Source organism: Triticum aestivum, chromosome 1A, assembly GCF_018294505.1.
Source record: "Triticum aestivum cultivar Chinese Spring chromosome 1A, IWGSC CS RefSeq v2.1, whole genome shotgun sequence".
NCBI lineage: Eukaryota > Viridiplantae > Streptophyta > Magnoliopsida > Poales > Poaceae > Triticum > Triticum aestivum.
The window spans coordinates 353,580,556-353,596,386 of record NC_057794.1 but is presented as its reverse complement, the minus strand read 5'-3'; positions in this window follow the sequence as shown (position 1 = coordinate 353,596,386).

Below are 15,831 nucleotides of genomic sequence, written 5' to 3'. Positions count from 1 at the left end.
AGTATTATCTCCCGTGCCGGAATCACCGTTTTTGCTTTGGCGGGATTTAGAGCGGCGCCGCTGACGCCGGCGCTTTGGCTGTTTCTTGGGGGCGTCATCCCCCACTGTTCCATCGCCATCTCCATCTTTTGGAGTATCCACCATATATATGTCATATGACGAGGTGGCCTTCCAGCGCCCTACAGGTGCTGGTTCCTGTTCGTCTCCTACATCGTCGTCCATGCCGTCGATGTCTTCGGAGCTGAAGTCAAGCATGTCGGTTAGATTGTCGACAGTGGCTACAAAGTGGGTGGTGGGTGGGCTTTGAATTTCCTCATCGCCCGTATCCCACCCTCGCTGACCGTAGTCCGGCCAGGGCTCTCCTGATAAAGAGAGAGACTTAAGAGAATTCAGGATGTCGCCAAAGGGAGAATGCTGAAAGATGTCTGCGGCGGTGAACTCCATTATCGGCGCCCAATCGGATTTGATTGGCAGGGGCACGGGGGTTTCGGAGTCCGGGGAGGAGTCCGGATCCTCGGAGTCACGGGTCGTGCAGAGTGCGGGGCTAGCGTTCGGCTCGATCGCTTTTGGGATCGCAGCCCCCGAGGTGACGTCCAACCGCTCATCCTTGATTGGCGCAATAGGCTCCGAGTTAGGGGTCGGAACCGATGCGTGTGCGGCCTCCAGGACACTGTCCGGGGGCAGAGCTAGATCATGCCTCTCGAGATAGTGCGGCGCGCTTGGCCGTGGCTCGAGTCCGTCGAAGATCAAGTCTCCGCGGATGTCAGCCGTGTAGTTTAAGCTTCCAAACCTGACTTGATGGCCAGGGGCGTAGCTTTCGATCTGCTCCAGGTGGCCGAGCGAATTGGCCCGCAGAGCGAAGCCGCCGAAGACGAAGATCTGTCCGGGGAGCAAAGTCTCACCCTGGACCGCATCGTTGTTGATGATCAAAGGAGCCATCGGGCCTAAAGGCGACGACACAGAGGAACTCTCAATGAAAGCACCAATGTCGGTGTCAAAACCGGCGGATCTCGGGTAGGGGGTCCCGAACTGTGCGTCTAGGCCGGATGGTAACAGGAGGCAGGGAACACGATGTTTTACCCAGGTTCGGGCCCTCTTGATGGAGGTAAAACCCTACGTCCTGCTTGATTAATATTGATGATATGGGTAGTACAAGAGTAGATCTACCACGAGATCAAGGAGGCTAAACCCTAGAAGCTAGCCTATGGTATGATTGTTGTATATGGAGTTGATTGCCTATGGACTACAACCCTCCGGTTTATATAGACGCCGGGCAGGGTTAGGGTTACATAGAGTCGGTTACAATGGTAGGAGATCTTGAATATCCGCATCGCCAAGCTTGCCTTCCACGCCAAGGAAAGTCCCATCCGGACACGGGACGAAGTCTTCAATCTTGTATCTTCATAGTCCAGGAGTCCGGCTGAAGGTATAGTCCGGCTAACCGAACACCGCCTAATCTAGGACTCCCTCAGCTAGTTTAGTGGGAGTTGGACCTCCTTACAATGGAGGTTGTTTCCCCACATGTATGAGCATGAGAACAAGAGGGATATCCACGCGCGCTCCTCCTCCACCGCCTGCCACGCCACGCCACGCCTCGTCACGACACGTCGCGGGTTGCGAGAATGAGCGGAGCCGATGTCTAAATTTTTCCCATGCACGATTGGTATACAAAAGGTCACTCAAAAGCTGAAAGTTTTGCTGTAGTGGACATTGAATACAAACGCTGCACCCTTCGGCTGTTGCCTGTTCATTTCGTCTCCCTCATTCCATTCAGCTCCTGGCGCGGCCTCTGGCCTCCTTCTCCTGTGCCTATAAAAAGGGAGGTCACTCCTCTCTAGAGAGACACAACAGAAGACTCTCTTCCTCTCGCCACTGAGTTCCTAAGCACTGAGCTACTGCCATGATCTTCCCCATCCCGGCTTGTGGCATGCACCGTGATACTTCTCCAACGTATCTATAATTTTTGATTGTTCCATGCTGGTTTTTCCATGTTTTTTACATCGCAGAAAATCAATATCAAACGGAGTCCAAATGCAACGAAACTTTACGGAGATTTTTTATGGACCAAAAGGAACATAATGGGCCCTGGCTGCGCCTGGAGGGTGCTCCGAGGAGAGCACAACCCACCAGGGCGCGCCAGGAGGCCCAGGCGCGCCCTGGTGGGTTGTGCCCACCTCGGGTGCCCCCCGGACCACCTCTTTGCTCTATAAATACCCCAATATTCCCAAAACCCTAGTGGAGTCCATGAAATATTGATCCATCCGCCGCAGAGTCCAGAACCACCAGATCTAATCTAGACACCATCTCGGATGGGGTTCACCACCTCCATTGGTGCCTCTCCGATGATGCGTGAGTAGTTCTTTGTAGACCTTCGGGTCCGTAGTTAGTAGCTAGATGGCTTCCTCTCTCTCTTGATTCTCAATACAATGGTCTCTTGGGGATCCATATGATGTAACTCTTTTGCGGTGTGTTTGTTGGGATCCGATGAAGTTTGAGTTTATGATCAGATCTATCTTTTTATATCCATGAAAGTTATTTGAGTTTCTTTGATCTCTTATATGCATGATTGCTTATAGCCTTGTATTTCTTCTCCGATATTTGGGTTTTGTTTGGCCAACTTGATCTATTTATCTTGCAATGGGAAGTGGTGCTTTGTAGTGGGTTCGATCTTACGATGCTTGATCCCAGTGACAGAAGGGGAACCAACACTCATGTATCATTACTACTAAGGATAAAATGATGGGGTCTATCTCTACATAGATAGATCTTGTCTACATCATGTCATAGTTCTTATTGCATTACTCCGTTTCTCCATGAACTTAATACACTAGATGCATGCTGGATAGCGGTCGATGTGTGGAGTAATAGTAGTAGATGCAGGCAGAAGTCTGTCTAGTAATCTTGGACGTGATGCCTATGTAATGATCATTGTCTGGATATCGTCATGAGTATTTGAAGTTCTATCAATTGCCCAACAATAATTTTTTCACCCATCGTTTGTTATTTTTATCGAGAGAAGCCACTAGTGAAACCTACGGCCCCTGGGTCTCATTCTCATATTATTTGCCTTTGCGATCTATTTTCCATTGCGTTTATTTTTAGATCTATTATTCCAAAAATACAAAAATACTTTGCTGCACTTTATTTTATTTGCGATATATTTATTCAATCTATTACAACTTTCTCCCGTCCACGCACCAATTTCTGGCGCCGTTACCCGAAAGCGATTGACAACCCCTTTAACATGTGGGGTTGCGAGTGGTTGTTATTTGTGTGTAGGGGCTGTTTACGTTGTGTTATTTGGTTCTCCTACTGGTTCAATAACCTTGGTTTCATATCTGAGGGAAATACCTACCGCCGCTGTGTTGCATGATCCCTTCCTCTTTGGGGAAATACCGACGCAGCTTCAAGAGACATCAAAAGGAATTTCCTGGCGTCATTGCCAAGGAGGATCTTCAACATATACCAGGTTCCTAACCACAAATCTCATCTCCTCGTAATTTACATTATTTGCAATTTGCCTCTCATTTTCCTCTCCCCCACTTCACAAAAAGTTGTCGTTTTATTCGCCCCTCTTTTTCCGTTCGCGGTTTTCTTGTCAGATCTACCCTTTGCTTGCAATCATGAGTGATTTAGGTATGGCACCAATAGATGATGGCCTAACTTCTAAGATTGGACGCACGGGCAATCTGGATGCTAAAACTTTTATTTTGGGGTAAGGGAACGTTATGGGAAAAGAACGTATCCAAGAATTTTTCAATTGTGTTGGGAATCTATGTCTTGATGATGCTCCTATACTTAAAACTACTAGATCTTATGTGGATGCTATTTCAGCACTAGTTTTGATACTTGAAAGTAAATTTATTAGTACCCATCCTACTTTTAAAAGATTGGTTTTTAAGTTTCCCGTTATAAAGAATCCTAGGGCTAAAAAGAAGGCCACTCCCGTTCTTATGAATGAGTTTCACTACATAATACGGGAAGCTAGGGAAATCTTTGATTTTTATGGTATGAATCGTGAGAAACCTGTGATAGATGAAATTCTTTACAATAGTGACTATGCTTTACTACATTTGCTTGGGGATAATAAAATCTTTAATGAGAATCTTAAAAAGGAAGTCCCCATTTTAGATATAATCCAACAGGTTTTCAATAATGTTAATCGACATTACTCTTGGACTGTTGCGGGGAATCAAAAGGGTTATGATGAACATCAACTTAGGAAAGCTAAGGTTTCTGTGGATAATATGTTTTATGTCGTGTTTACAAAACCCCATGATGAAAACACTTCTAAGAAGGTTAAGAAGAAGGATGAAAAAACTTAGATCCTTGCTTTATGCCTAGCTAAGGGCGTAAAACTATAACGCTTGTTGGGAGGCAACCCAATGAATAAAATTTATTTTTTTCTTTTTGCTTCCTGTTCTTGAGTGTTAGCACAATTATGCTACTGTTATTTTTGTGTTTTTTATGTTTTAATTAGTGTTTGTGCCAAGCAAAGCCTTCAGGATCTTCTTGGGTGATAGTTGTTTGATCTTGCTGAAAAATCAAAAACTTTTGCGCTTGCGAAAATAATTCTTGTTTTTAACTACAGAGCGATAAAATACCCATTCCTTTTGAAGTAGATCAATATACAAATTTCTCAGGTTGTCCTATGATAACCCACAAGTATAGGGGATCGCAACAGTTTTCGAGGGTAAAGTATTCAACCCAAATTTATTGATTCGACACAAGGGGAGCCAAAGAATACTCTCAAGTATTAGCAGCTGAGTTGTCAATTCAACCACACCTAGAAACTTAATATCTACAGCAAAGTGTTTAGTAGCAAGGTGATATGATAATAGTGGTAATGGTAGCAAAAGGTAACAATAGTAAAAGCAATGTTTTTGGTATTTTGTAGTGATGATAGCAATAGCAACAGGAAAGTAAATAAGCGAAGAACAATATATGGAAAGCTCGTAGGCAATGGATCAGTGATGGAGAATTATGCCGGATGCGGTTCATCATGTAACAGTCATAACCTAGGGTGACACAGAACTAACTCCAGTTCATTGATATAATGTAGGCATGTATTCCGAATATAGTCATACGTGCTTAAGGAAAAGAACTTGCATGACATCTTTTGTCCTACCCTCCCGTGGCAGCGGGCTCCTTACGGAAACTAAGGGATATTAAGGCCTCCTTTTAATAGAGTACGGAAACAAAGCATTAACACATAGTGAATACATGAACTCCTCAAACTACGGTCATCACCGGTAAGTATCCCGATTATTGTCACTTCGGGGTTAACGGATCATAACACATAATAGGTGACTATAGAATTGCAAGATAGGATCAAGAACACTCATATATTGATGAAAACATAATAGGTTCAGATCTGAAATCATGGCACTCGGGCCCTAGTGACAAGCATTAAGCATAGCAAAGTCATAGCAACATCAATCTCAGAACATAGTGGACACTAGGGATCAAACCCTAACAAAACTAACTCGATTACATGATAGATCCTGTTGGGGAACGTAGTAATTTCAAAAAAATTCCTACGCACACGCAAGATCATGGTGATGCATAGCAACGAGAGGGGAGAGTGTTGTCTACGTACCCTCGTAGACCGGAAGTGGAAGCGTTAGCACAACGCGGTTGATGTAGTCGTACGTCTTCACGGACCGACCGATCAAGCACCGAAACTACGACACCTCCGAGTTTTAGCACACGTTCAGCTCGACGACGATCCCCGGACTCCGATCCAGCAAAGTGTCGGGGAAGAGTTCCGTCAGCACGACGGCGTGGTGACGATCTTGATGTTCTACTGTCGTAGGGCTTCGTCTAAGCACCGCTACAATATTATCGAGGATTATGGTGGAGGGGGGCCGCACACGGCTAAGAGAACGATCACGAAGATCAACTTGTGTGTCTAGAGGTGCCCCCTGCCCTTGTATATAAAGGAGCAAGGGGGAGAGGCCGGCCGGCCCTTGGGGCGTGCCAAGGAGGGGGGAGTCCTCCTCCTAGTAGGAGTAGGACTCCCCTTTCCTAGTCCAACTAGGAAGAGAGAAGGGGGAAGGAAAGAGAGGGAGAGGGAGAGGGAAAGAGGGGCCGCACCCCCCTCCCCTAGTCCAATTCGGACTCCCCATGGGAGGGGGCGCGCCACCTCCTGGTATGCTGCCCTCTCTCTCCCCTCAGGCCCACTAAGGCCCAATACTTCCCCGGGGGGTTCCGGTAACCCTTCCGGCACTCCGGTTTTCTCCGAAATCACCCGAAACACTTCCGGTGTCCGAATATAGCCGTCCAATATATCAATCTTTATGTCTCGACCATTTCGAGACTCCTCGTCATGTCCGTGATCATATCCGAGACTCCGAACAATCTTCAGTACATCAAAATATATAAACTCATACTGAAACTGTCATCGTAACGTTAAGCGTGCGGACCCTACGGGTTCGAGAATAATGTAGACATGACCAAGACACGTCTCCGGTCAATAACCAATAGCGGAACCCAGATGCTCATATTGGCTCCTACATATTCTACGAAGATCTTTTATCGGTCAGACCGCATAACAACATGCGTTGTTCCCTTTGTCATCGGTATGTTACTTGCCCGATATTTGATCGTCGGTATCTCAATACCTAGTTCAATCTCGTTACCGGCAAGTCTCTTTACTCGTTCCGTAATACATCATCCCGCAGCTAACTTATTAGTTGCAATGCTTGCAAGGCTTATGTGATGTGCATTACCGAGAGGGCCCAGAGATACCTCTCCGACAATCGGAGTGACAAATCCTAATCTCGAAATATGCCAACCCAACAAGTACCTTTGGAGACACCTGTAAAGCACCTTTATAATCACCCAGTTACGTTGTGACGTTTGGTAGCACACAAAGTGTTCCTCCGGTCAACGGAAGTTGCATAATCTCATAGTCATAGGAACATGTATAAGTCATGAAGAAAGCAATAGCATCAAATTAAACGATCAAGTGCTAAGCTAACGAAATGGGTCAAGTCAATCACATCATTCTCCTAATGATGTGATCCCGTTAATCAAATGACAACTCATGTCTATGGCAAGGAAACTTAACCATCTTCGATCAACAAGCTAGTCAAGTAGAGGCATACTAGTGACACTATGTTTGTCTATGTATTCACACATGTATTATGTTTTCGATTAATACAATTCTAGCATGAATAATAAACACTTATCATGATATAAGGAAATAAATAATAACTTTATTATTGCCTCTAGGGCATATTTCCTTCAGTCTCCCACTTGCACTAGAGTCAATAATCTAGATTACACAGTAATGATTCTAACACCCATGGAGCCTTGGTGCTGATCGTGTTTTGCTCGTGGAAGAGGCTTAGTCAGCGGGTCTGCAACGTTCAGATCCGTATGTATCTTGCAAATTTCTATGTCTCCCACTTGGACTAAATCCTGAATGGAATTGAAGCGTCTCTTGATGTGCTTGGTTCTCTTGTGAAACCTGGATTCCTTTGCCAAGGCAATTGCACCAGTATTGTCACAAAAGATTTTCATTGGACCCAATGCACTAGGTATGACACCTAGATCGGATATAAACTCCTTCATCCAGACTCCTTCATTTGCTGCTTACGAAGCAGCTATGTACTCTGCTTCACATGTAGATTCTGCCACGATGCTTTGTTTTGAACTGCACCAACTGACAGCTCCTCCGTTTAGTAAAAATACGAATCCGGTTTGCGATTTAGAATCATCCGGATCAGTGTCAAAGCTTGCATCAACGTAACCATTTACGATGAGCTCTTTGTCACCTCCATATATGAGAAACATATCCTTAGTCCTTTTCAGGTATTTCAGGATGTTCATGACCGCTGTCCAGTGATCCACTCCTGGATTACTTTGGTACCTCCCTGCTAGACTTATAGCAAGGCACACATCAGGTCTGGTACACAGCATTGCATACATGATAGAGCCTATGGCTGAAGCATAGGGAACATCTTTCATTTTCTCTCTATCTTCTGCGGTGGTCGGACATTGAGTCTTACTCAACTTCACACCTTGTAACACAGGCAAGAACCTTTCTTTGCTTGATCCATTTTGAACTTCTTCGAAACCTTGTCAAGGTATGTGCTTTGTGAAAGTCCAATTAAGCGTCTTGATCTATCTCTATAGATCTTAATGTCCAATATGTAAGCAGCTTCACCGAGGTCTTTCATTGAAAAACTCTTATTCAAGTATCCCTTTATGCTATCCAGAAATTCTATATTATTTCCAATCAATAATATGTCATCCACATATAATATCAGAAATGCTACAGAGCTCCCACTCACTTTCTTGTAAATACAGGCTTCTCCAAAAGTCTGTATAAAACCAAATGCTTTGGTCACACTATCAAAGCGTTTATTCCAACTCCGAGAGGCTTGCACCAGTCCATAAATGGATCGCTGGAGCTTGCACACTTTGTTAGCTCCCTTTGGATCGACAAAACCTTCTGGTTGCATCATATACAACTCTTCTTCCAAAAATCCATTTAGGAATGCAGTTTTGACATCCATTTGCCAAATTTCATAATCATAAAATGCGGCAATTGCTAACATGATTCGGACGGACTTAAGCATCGCTACGGGCGAGAAGGTCTCATCGTAGTCAATCCCTTGAACTTGTCGAAAACCTTTTGCAACAAGTCGAGCTTTGTAGACAGTAACATTACCGTCAGTGTTAGTCTTCTTCTTGAAGATCCATTTATTCTCAATTGCTTGCCGATAATTGGTTAAGTCAACCAAAGTCCACACTTTGTTCTCATACACGAATCCCTTCTCAGATTTCATGGCTTCTAGCCATTTTGCGGAATCTGGGCCCACCATCGCTTCTTCATACTTCGTAGGTTCATCATTATCTAGTAGCATGACTTCCAGAACAGAATTACCGTACCACTCTGGTGCGGATCTTACTCTGGTTGATCTACGAGGTTCGGTAGTAACTTGATCTGAAGTTTCATGATCATTATCATTAGCTTCCTCACTAATTGGTGTAAGTGTCACAGAAACCGGTTTCTGTGATGTACTAATTTCCAATAAGGGAGCATGTATAGTTACCTCATCAAGTTCTACTTTTCTCCCACTCACTTCTTTCGAGAGAAACTCCTTCTCTAGAAAAACTCTGAATTTAGCAACAAAAGTCTTGCCTTCGGATCTGTGATAGAAGGTGTACCCAACAGTCTCCTTTTGGTATCCTATGAAGACACATTTCTCCGATTTGGGTTCGAGCTTATTAGGTTGAAGCATTTTCACATAAGCATCGCAGCCCCAAACTTTTAGAAACGACAACTTTGGTTTCTTGCCAAACCACAGTTCATAAGGCGTTGTCTCAACGGATTTCAATGGTGTCCTATTTAACGTGAATGCAGCCGTCTCTAAAGCATAACCCCAAAACGATAACGGTAAATCAGTAAGAGACATCATAGATCGCACCATATCTAATAAAGTACGATTACGACGTTCAGACACACCATTACGCTGTGGTGTTCCGGGTGGCGTGAGTTGCGAAACTATTCCGCATTGTTTCAAATGTAGACCAAACTCGTAACTCAAATATTCTCCTCCATGATCAGATCGTAGAAACTTTATTTTCTTGTTACAGATTTTCAACTTCACTTTGAAATTCTTTGAACTTTTCAAATGTTTCAAACTTATGTTTCATTAAGTAGATATACCCATATCTGCTTAAATCATCTGTGAACTTGAGAAAATAACGATATCCGCCACAAGCCTCAACATTCACCGGACCACATACATATGTATGTATGATTTCCAACAAATCCGTTGCTCTCTCCATAGTACCGGAGAACGACGTTTTAGTCATCTTACCCATGAGGCACGGTTCACAAGTACCAAGTGATTCATAATCAAGTGGTTCCAAAAGTCCATCAGTATGGAGTTTCTTCATGCGCTTTACACCGATATGACCTAAACGGCAGTGCCACAAATAAGTTGGAATATCGTTATCAACTCTGCATCTTTTGATTTCAGCATTATGAATATGTGTATCACTACTATCGAGATTCATCAAAAATAGACCACTCTTCAAGGATGCATGACCATAAAAGATATTACTCATATAAATAGAACAACCATTATTCTCTGATTTAAATGAATAACCGTCTCGCATCAAACAAGATCCAGATATAATGTTCATGCTCAACGCTGGCACCAAATAACAATTATTTAGGTCTAATACTAATCCCGAAGGTAGATGTAGAGGTAGCGTGCCGACCGCGATCACATCGACTTTGGAACCATTTCCCACGCGCATCGTCACCTCGTCCTTAGCCAATCTTCGCTTGATCTGTAGCCCCTGTTTTGAGTTGCAAATGTTAGCAACAGAACCAGTATCAAATACCCAGGTGCTACTGCGAGCATTAGTAAGGTACACATCAATAACATGTATATCACATATACCTTTGTTCACTTTGCCATCCTTCTTATCCGTCAAATACTTGGGGCAGTTCCGCTTCCAGTGACCAGTTTGCTTGCAGTAGAAGCACTCAGCTTCAGGCTTAGGTCCAGACTTGGGTTTCTTCTCCTGAGCAGCAACTTGTTTGATGTTCTTCTTGAAGTTCCCTTTCTTCTTTCCTTTGCCTTTTTTCTTGAAACTGGTGGTCTTATTGACCATCAACACTTGATGCTCCTTCTTGATTTCTACCTCCGCGGCTTTTAGCATTGCGAAGAGCTCGGGAATAGTCTTATTCATCCCTTGCATATTATAGTTCATCATGAAGCTTTTGTAGCTTGGTGGCAGTGATTGAAGAACTCTGTGAATGACACTATCAACACGAAGATTAACCCCCAGTTGAGTCAAGTGATTATGATACCCAGACATTTTGAGTATATGTTCACTGACAGATCTATTCTCCTCCATCTTGCAACTATAGAACTTATTGGAGACTTCATATCTCTCAATCCGGGCATTTGCTTGAAATATTAACTTCAACTCCTGGAACATCTCATATGCTCCATGACATTCAAAACGTCGTTGAAGACTCGGTGTAACGCCCTCGATGCGGCTATAGCTCCCACGTGTTGAGGCACGACTTCGAGACATAACCGCATTGAAAGCAATTGTCGCAAGTTAGGCAATCTTCACAACATCCCATGTAATATAGATAATAAAAGGGGAGATACATAGTTGGCTTACACTCGCCACGTCACACAAAGTACATAAATAGCATTACAACATCCAAACACTCATGGCACGACTACGGCGCCAAAATAAAAGATAAACCCAACATGCGACACGGTCCCGATCACCCCAACTGGGCAGCACTACTGATCATCAAGGAAAGACACGTAGTATCGGCGTGAGTCCTCGTCGAACTCCCACTTGAGCTCAAGTGCGTCATCTGGAACGGAATCATCAGGCCCTGCATCTGGTTGGGAAGTAATCTGTGAGCCACAGGGACTCAGCAATCTCGCACCCTCGCGATCAAGACTATTTAAGCTTATAGGCAAGGCAAGGTAGAATATGTGGAGCTGCAGCAAGCGACTAGCATATATGGTGGCTAACCTGTTCGCAAAAGAGAGCGAGAAGAGGAGGCAAAGCGCGAACGAGTAACTAGAGAGCAACCTGTGGCAAGCATTACTCCAACACCGTGTTCACTTCCCGAACTCCGCCGAGAAGAGACCATCACGACAACTCACATAGTTGATTCATTTTAATTAAGTTAAGGTTCAAGTTATCTACAACCGGACATTAACAAATTCCTATCTGCCCATAACCGCAGGCACGGCTTTCGAAAGTTCAAATCCCTTCAGGGGAGTCCCAACTTAGCCCATGACAAGCTCTCATGGTCAACAAAGGAATAGACCTCCTCCCGAGACATTCCGATCAGACTCGGTATCCCGGTTCTTCAAGACACTTCGACAAGTTAAAACCAATCCAGCAACACCGCCCGAATGTGCCGACAAATCCCGATAGGAGCTGCACATATCTCTTTCTCAGGGCACACTCAGATTGTCCTAGGTACGGGTTGGCCAGCCCAAAGTTGCCCCTGGTGGCCACCGGCAGCTGACAGGTGGACCAACACTCAGAGGAGCACTGGCCCGGGGGGTTTAAAATAAGATGACCCTCGGGCTCCGGAAACCCAAGGGGAAAAAGGGCTAGGTGGAAAATGGTAAAAGCAAGGTTGGGCATTGCTGGAAAAGCTTTAATCAAGGCGAACTATCAAGGGGTTCCCATTATCACCCAACCACGTAAGGAACGCAAAATCCGGGAACATAACACCGATATGACGGAAACTAGGGCGGCAAGAGTGGAACAAAACACTAGGCGAGAGGCCGAGCCTTCCACCCTTTACCAAGTATATAGATGCATTAAGATAACATGGCAATATAATGATATCCCAACAAGTAAATGATGTTCCAACAAGGAACGGTCTCCAATCTTCACCTGCAACTAGCAACGCTATAAGAGGGGCTGAGCAAAGCGATAACATAGCCAATCAACGGTTTGCTAGGACATGGTGGGTTAGGGGTTTGACATGGAAATTTGGGAGGCATGATAAACAAGTGGTAGGCATCATAGCATACGCATAGCAAAAGAGCGAGCATCTAGCAAAGCAAAGATAGTAGTGATTTCGAGGGTATGATCATCTTGCCTACAAAGTTGTTAGAGTTGACTGGATCCTCGAAAGCAAACTCAACGGGCTCCTCGTTAGCAAACTCATCTCCCGGCTCTACCCAAACAAGACAAACAAGCAACAAGGACACAATCAACCACGTGCAAGGCTCAAACAATATGATGCAAAGATGGTATGCTATGCAGGATGCAATATGGGATGCATATGCAAGATTTTACAAGGAATGCATGAATCCGGCCTCAACTTGGGAATCCAAGTGTGCCACTGGAAAGATGAGATGAAATCGCTTGAAAACGATATAAAGAACGCCGGAATCGGAGTTACAGTTTGGAAATGGCAAGCGATTCAAATATGACCACGTTCTGCGATTTACAGCAAGTAGCCATCTAAATGCAACAAGATGAACATGCTACAGCACCCAAACATGACAAAAAAATACATGGCAGTGATCCACTCATGATGCTTAACAAAAGACTAGCACTGAGCCACGGCCAATTCATCCATTAACAGGTTCAAACAAGCATGGCAAAAATGCATTTGGTAAACAAATTTCAGACAGTGAAATTAACACTTGTCTGGAATTTCAGATCAGATAGCACTCTTTGGAGCATGAAAACTATATGCTACAGGACATGAACATGGCAAAGTAAAGCATGGCATGGAGCTACTCAAAGAGCTTAACAAAAGTCCCTTAGTGAACTAGAGCCAAAAGGGATCAGAAAATACATTTGCAAGCATGTGAACATGGCAAAAACATAATCAGTTCTCAGACTTGGTGAAAACTGGAGCATGCTGAAACAGATATCAAGTAGGCATGTTTACGAGCTCGATGCACTCACTACAAAGCAAGTCATGACAATCTAAGCATACACCCATCAAGAATACACAAAAATACAAGCTAGACATGGCAAGAACAATAACAAAGCATGCACGGATCAACTACAACATCCTCGGCAAAATCACTAACAAGTAGACAATCTTCCCAGATTCACGAAATGACAAAAGTAGAGCTCGATTGACTCAAGCTAGGGTGCTCCATAATTGCAAACAAAGATATGTATGGATAGAGCACTACAAGATTAACAAAACATCCTTACTGATCATCCACAAAAGAGGCACGGATCACTAGGAAACAACATGAACATATGGCATAATGAGATAAACAGATCAAGACTTAGTGGAAATGCTAAGTCCCTGAAATCAGCATTAACGAATGCTCCACATTGCAAGCTTGTGCTAGTCACCACACACATCACAAAAATACATGGGTTGCACCTCTGGATAGATGGCAAAACATATAAAAAACACCTGTAGAGCCCAGGGGCATATCATGCACACAATAATCATGGCAAAAATGACAAATAGCTAAATGGAGCAGCAGATCTGACAATTATCTCAAATAGCATTCTTCTAACAGCATTTCGGGCATCAAGATGAACTCAAATGAAAATGATGCAATGAGATGAAATGTGTTCTCTCTGGGACGAACATTTTTATATGCTATATGCCCAAAATGGAGTTACCGATGAGGAGTTACGACACGATTAAAAACGCAAAAATAATGCAAGGGAGAGGGAAAAAGTCAATCCTCTAGGGTTTTTTGAATCCGGATCTGAGATCCAGCGGCACTGTAGTGATGCGCTCGGCCCGAGGTACGACGGTGCCGGAGATGAGGTCGCCGGCGATGGGATCCGGCAGAGGAGGAGGTCGCGGCAGGGGACGGCGAAGTCCACGGCGGCGCGCGGCGGCGGAGATGGTGGCGGCGGCCACCGGCGACGAGGCGGCGCGAGGCGGACAGGGGCGCGGCTCGCCGGACTTGAGGTCTCCGGCGGCGCGGAACTCCGGCGCAGGGCGCGTCGGACGGCGGCGGCCGGGCTCGAAGAAGACGGCGGCGGGGCGCGGTCGCCTCTGGCCCAGGCGGCGACGGGAGAGGGCCGGCTTCGGGCTTCGCGGGCCAGCGCGGTTCGCGGCGAAGTGGGTGCCGACTGGGACGCGTGGCAGCGTGTGATTGGTCCGGGCAGAGCGGCGGACGGCAGACGTGTCCGGCGGCCGGTAGACGTGTCCAGCCGCGCGGAGAGGGTAGATCTAGGGTTTGGATGAAGGGGATCCGCGAATTTCGGGAGGGTGGTGTATATATAGGCATAGAGGGAGCTAGGAGTGTCCAAATGAGGTGCGGTTTTCGGCCACGCGATCATGATCGAACGCTCTAGACGATGGAGAGGGTTTTGGTGGGTTTTGGGCCAACTTGGAGGGGTGTTGGGCTGCAACACACACGAGGCCTTTTCGGTCCCTCGGTTAACCGTTGGAGCATCAAACGAAGTCCAAATGGTACGAAACTTGACAGGCGGTCTACCGGTAGTAAACCAAGGCCGCTTGGCAAGTCTCGGTCCAAACCGGAAATGTTTAATCCCCACACATGAAACAAAGGTAGAAATGACCACCGGAGGAGAACGAAGCACCGGAATGCAAAACGGACAACGGGGAAAATGCTCGAATGCATGAGATGAACACGTATGCAAATGCAATGCACATGATGACATGATATGAGATGCATGACAACGATAACAACACACAGAGATAAAAACCTGAACCCGAGAAAATAAAATAACTTAACATCGGAAACGGCAAGAGTTGGAGTACATATTGGGTAAATCACATCCGGGGTGTTACACCCGGTTCTAAGCAGTAAAGCATGGCACACTGAACTATCGAGTAGTCATCAGCTTTGCTCTGCCAGACGTTCATAACCTCTGGTGTTGCTCCTATAGCAGGCTTGGCACTTAGCGGTGCTTCCAGGACGTAATTCTTCTGTGCAGCAATGAGGATAATCCTCAAGTTACAGACCCAGTCCGTGTAATTGCTACCATCATCTTTCAACTTTGCTTTCTCAAGGAACACATTAAAATTCAACGGAACAACAGCACGAGCCATCTATCTACAATCAAACATAGACAAGCAAGATACTATCAGGTACTAAGTTCATGATAAATTTAAGTTCAATTAATCATATTACTTAAGAACTCCCTCTTAGAAAGATATCCCTCTAATCCTCTAAGTGATCACGTGATCCCAATCAACTAAACCTTGTCCGATCATCACGTGAGATGGAGTAGTATCAATGGTGAACATCAATATGTTGATCATATCTACTATATGATTCACGCTCGACCTTTCGGTCTCTGTGTTCCGAGGCCATATCTGTTATATGCTAGGCTCGTCAAGTTAAA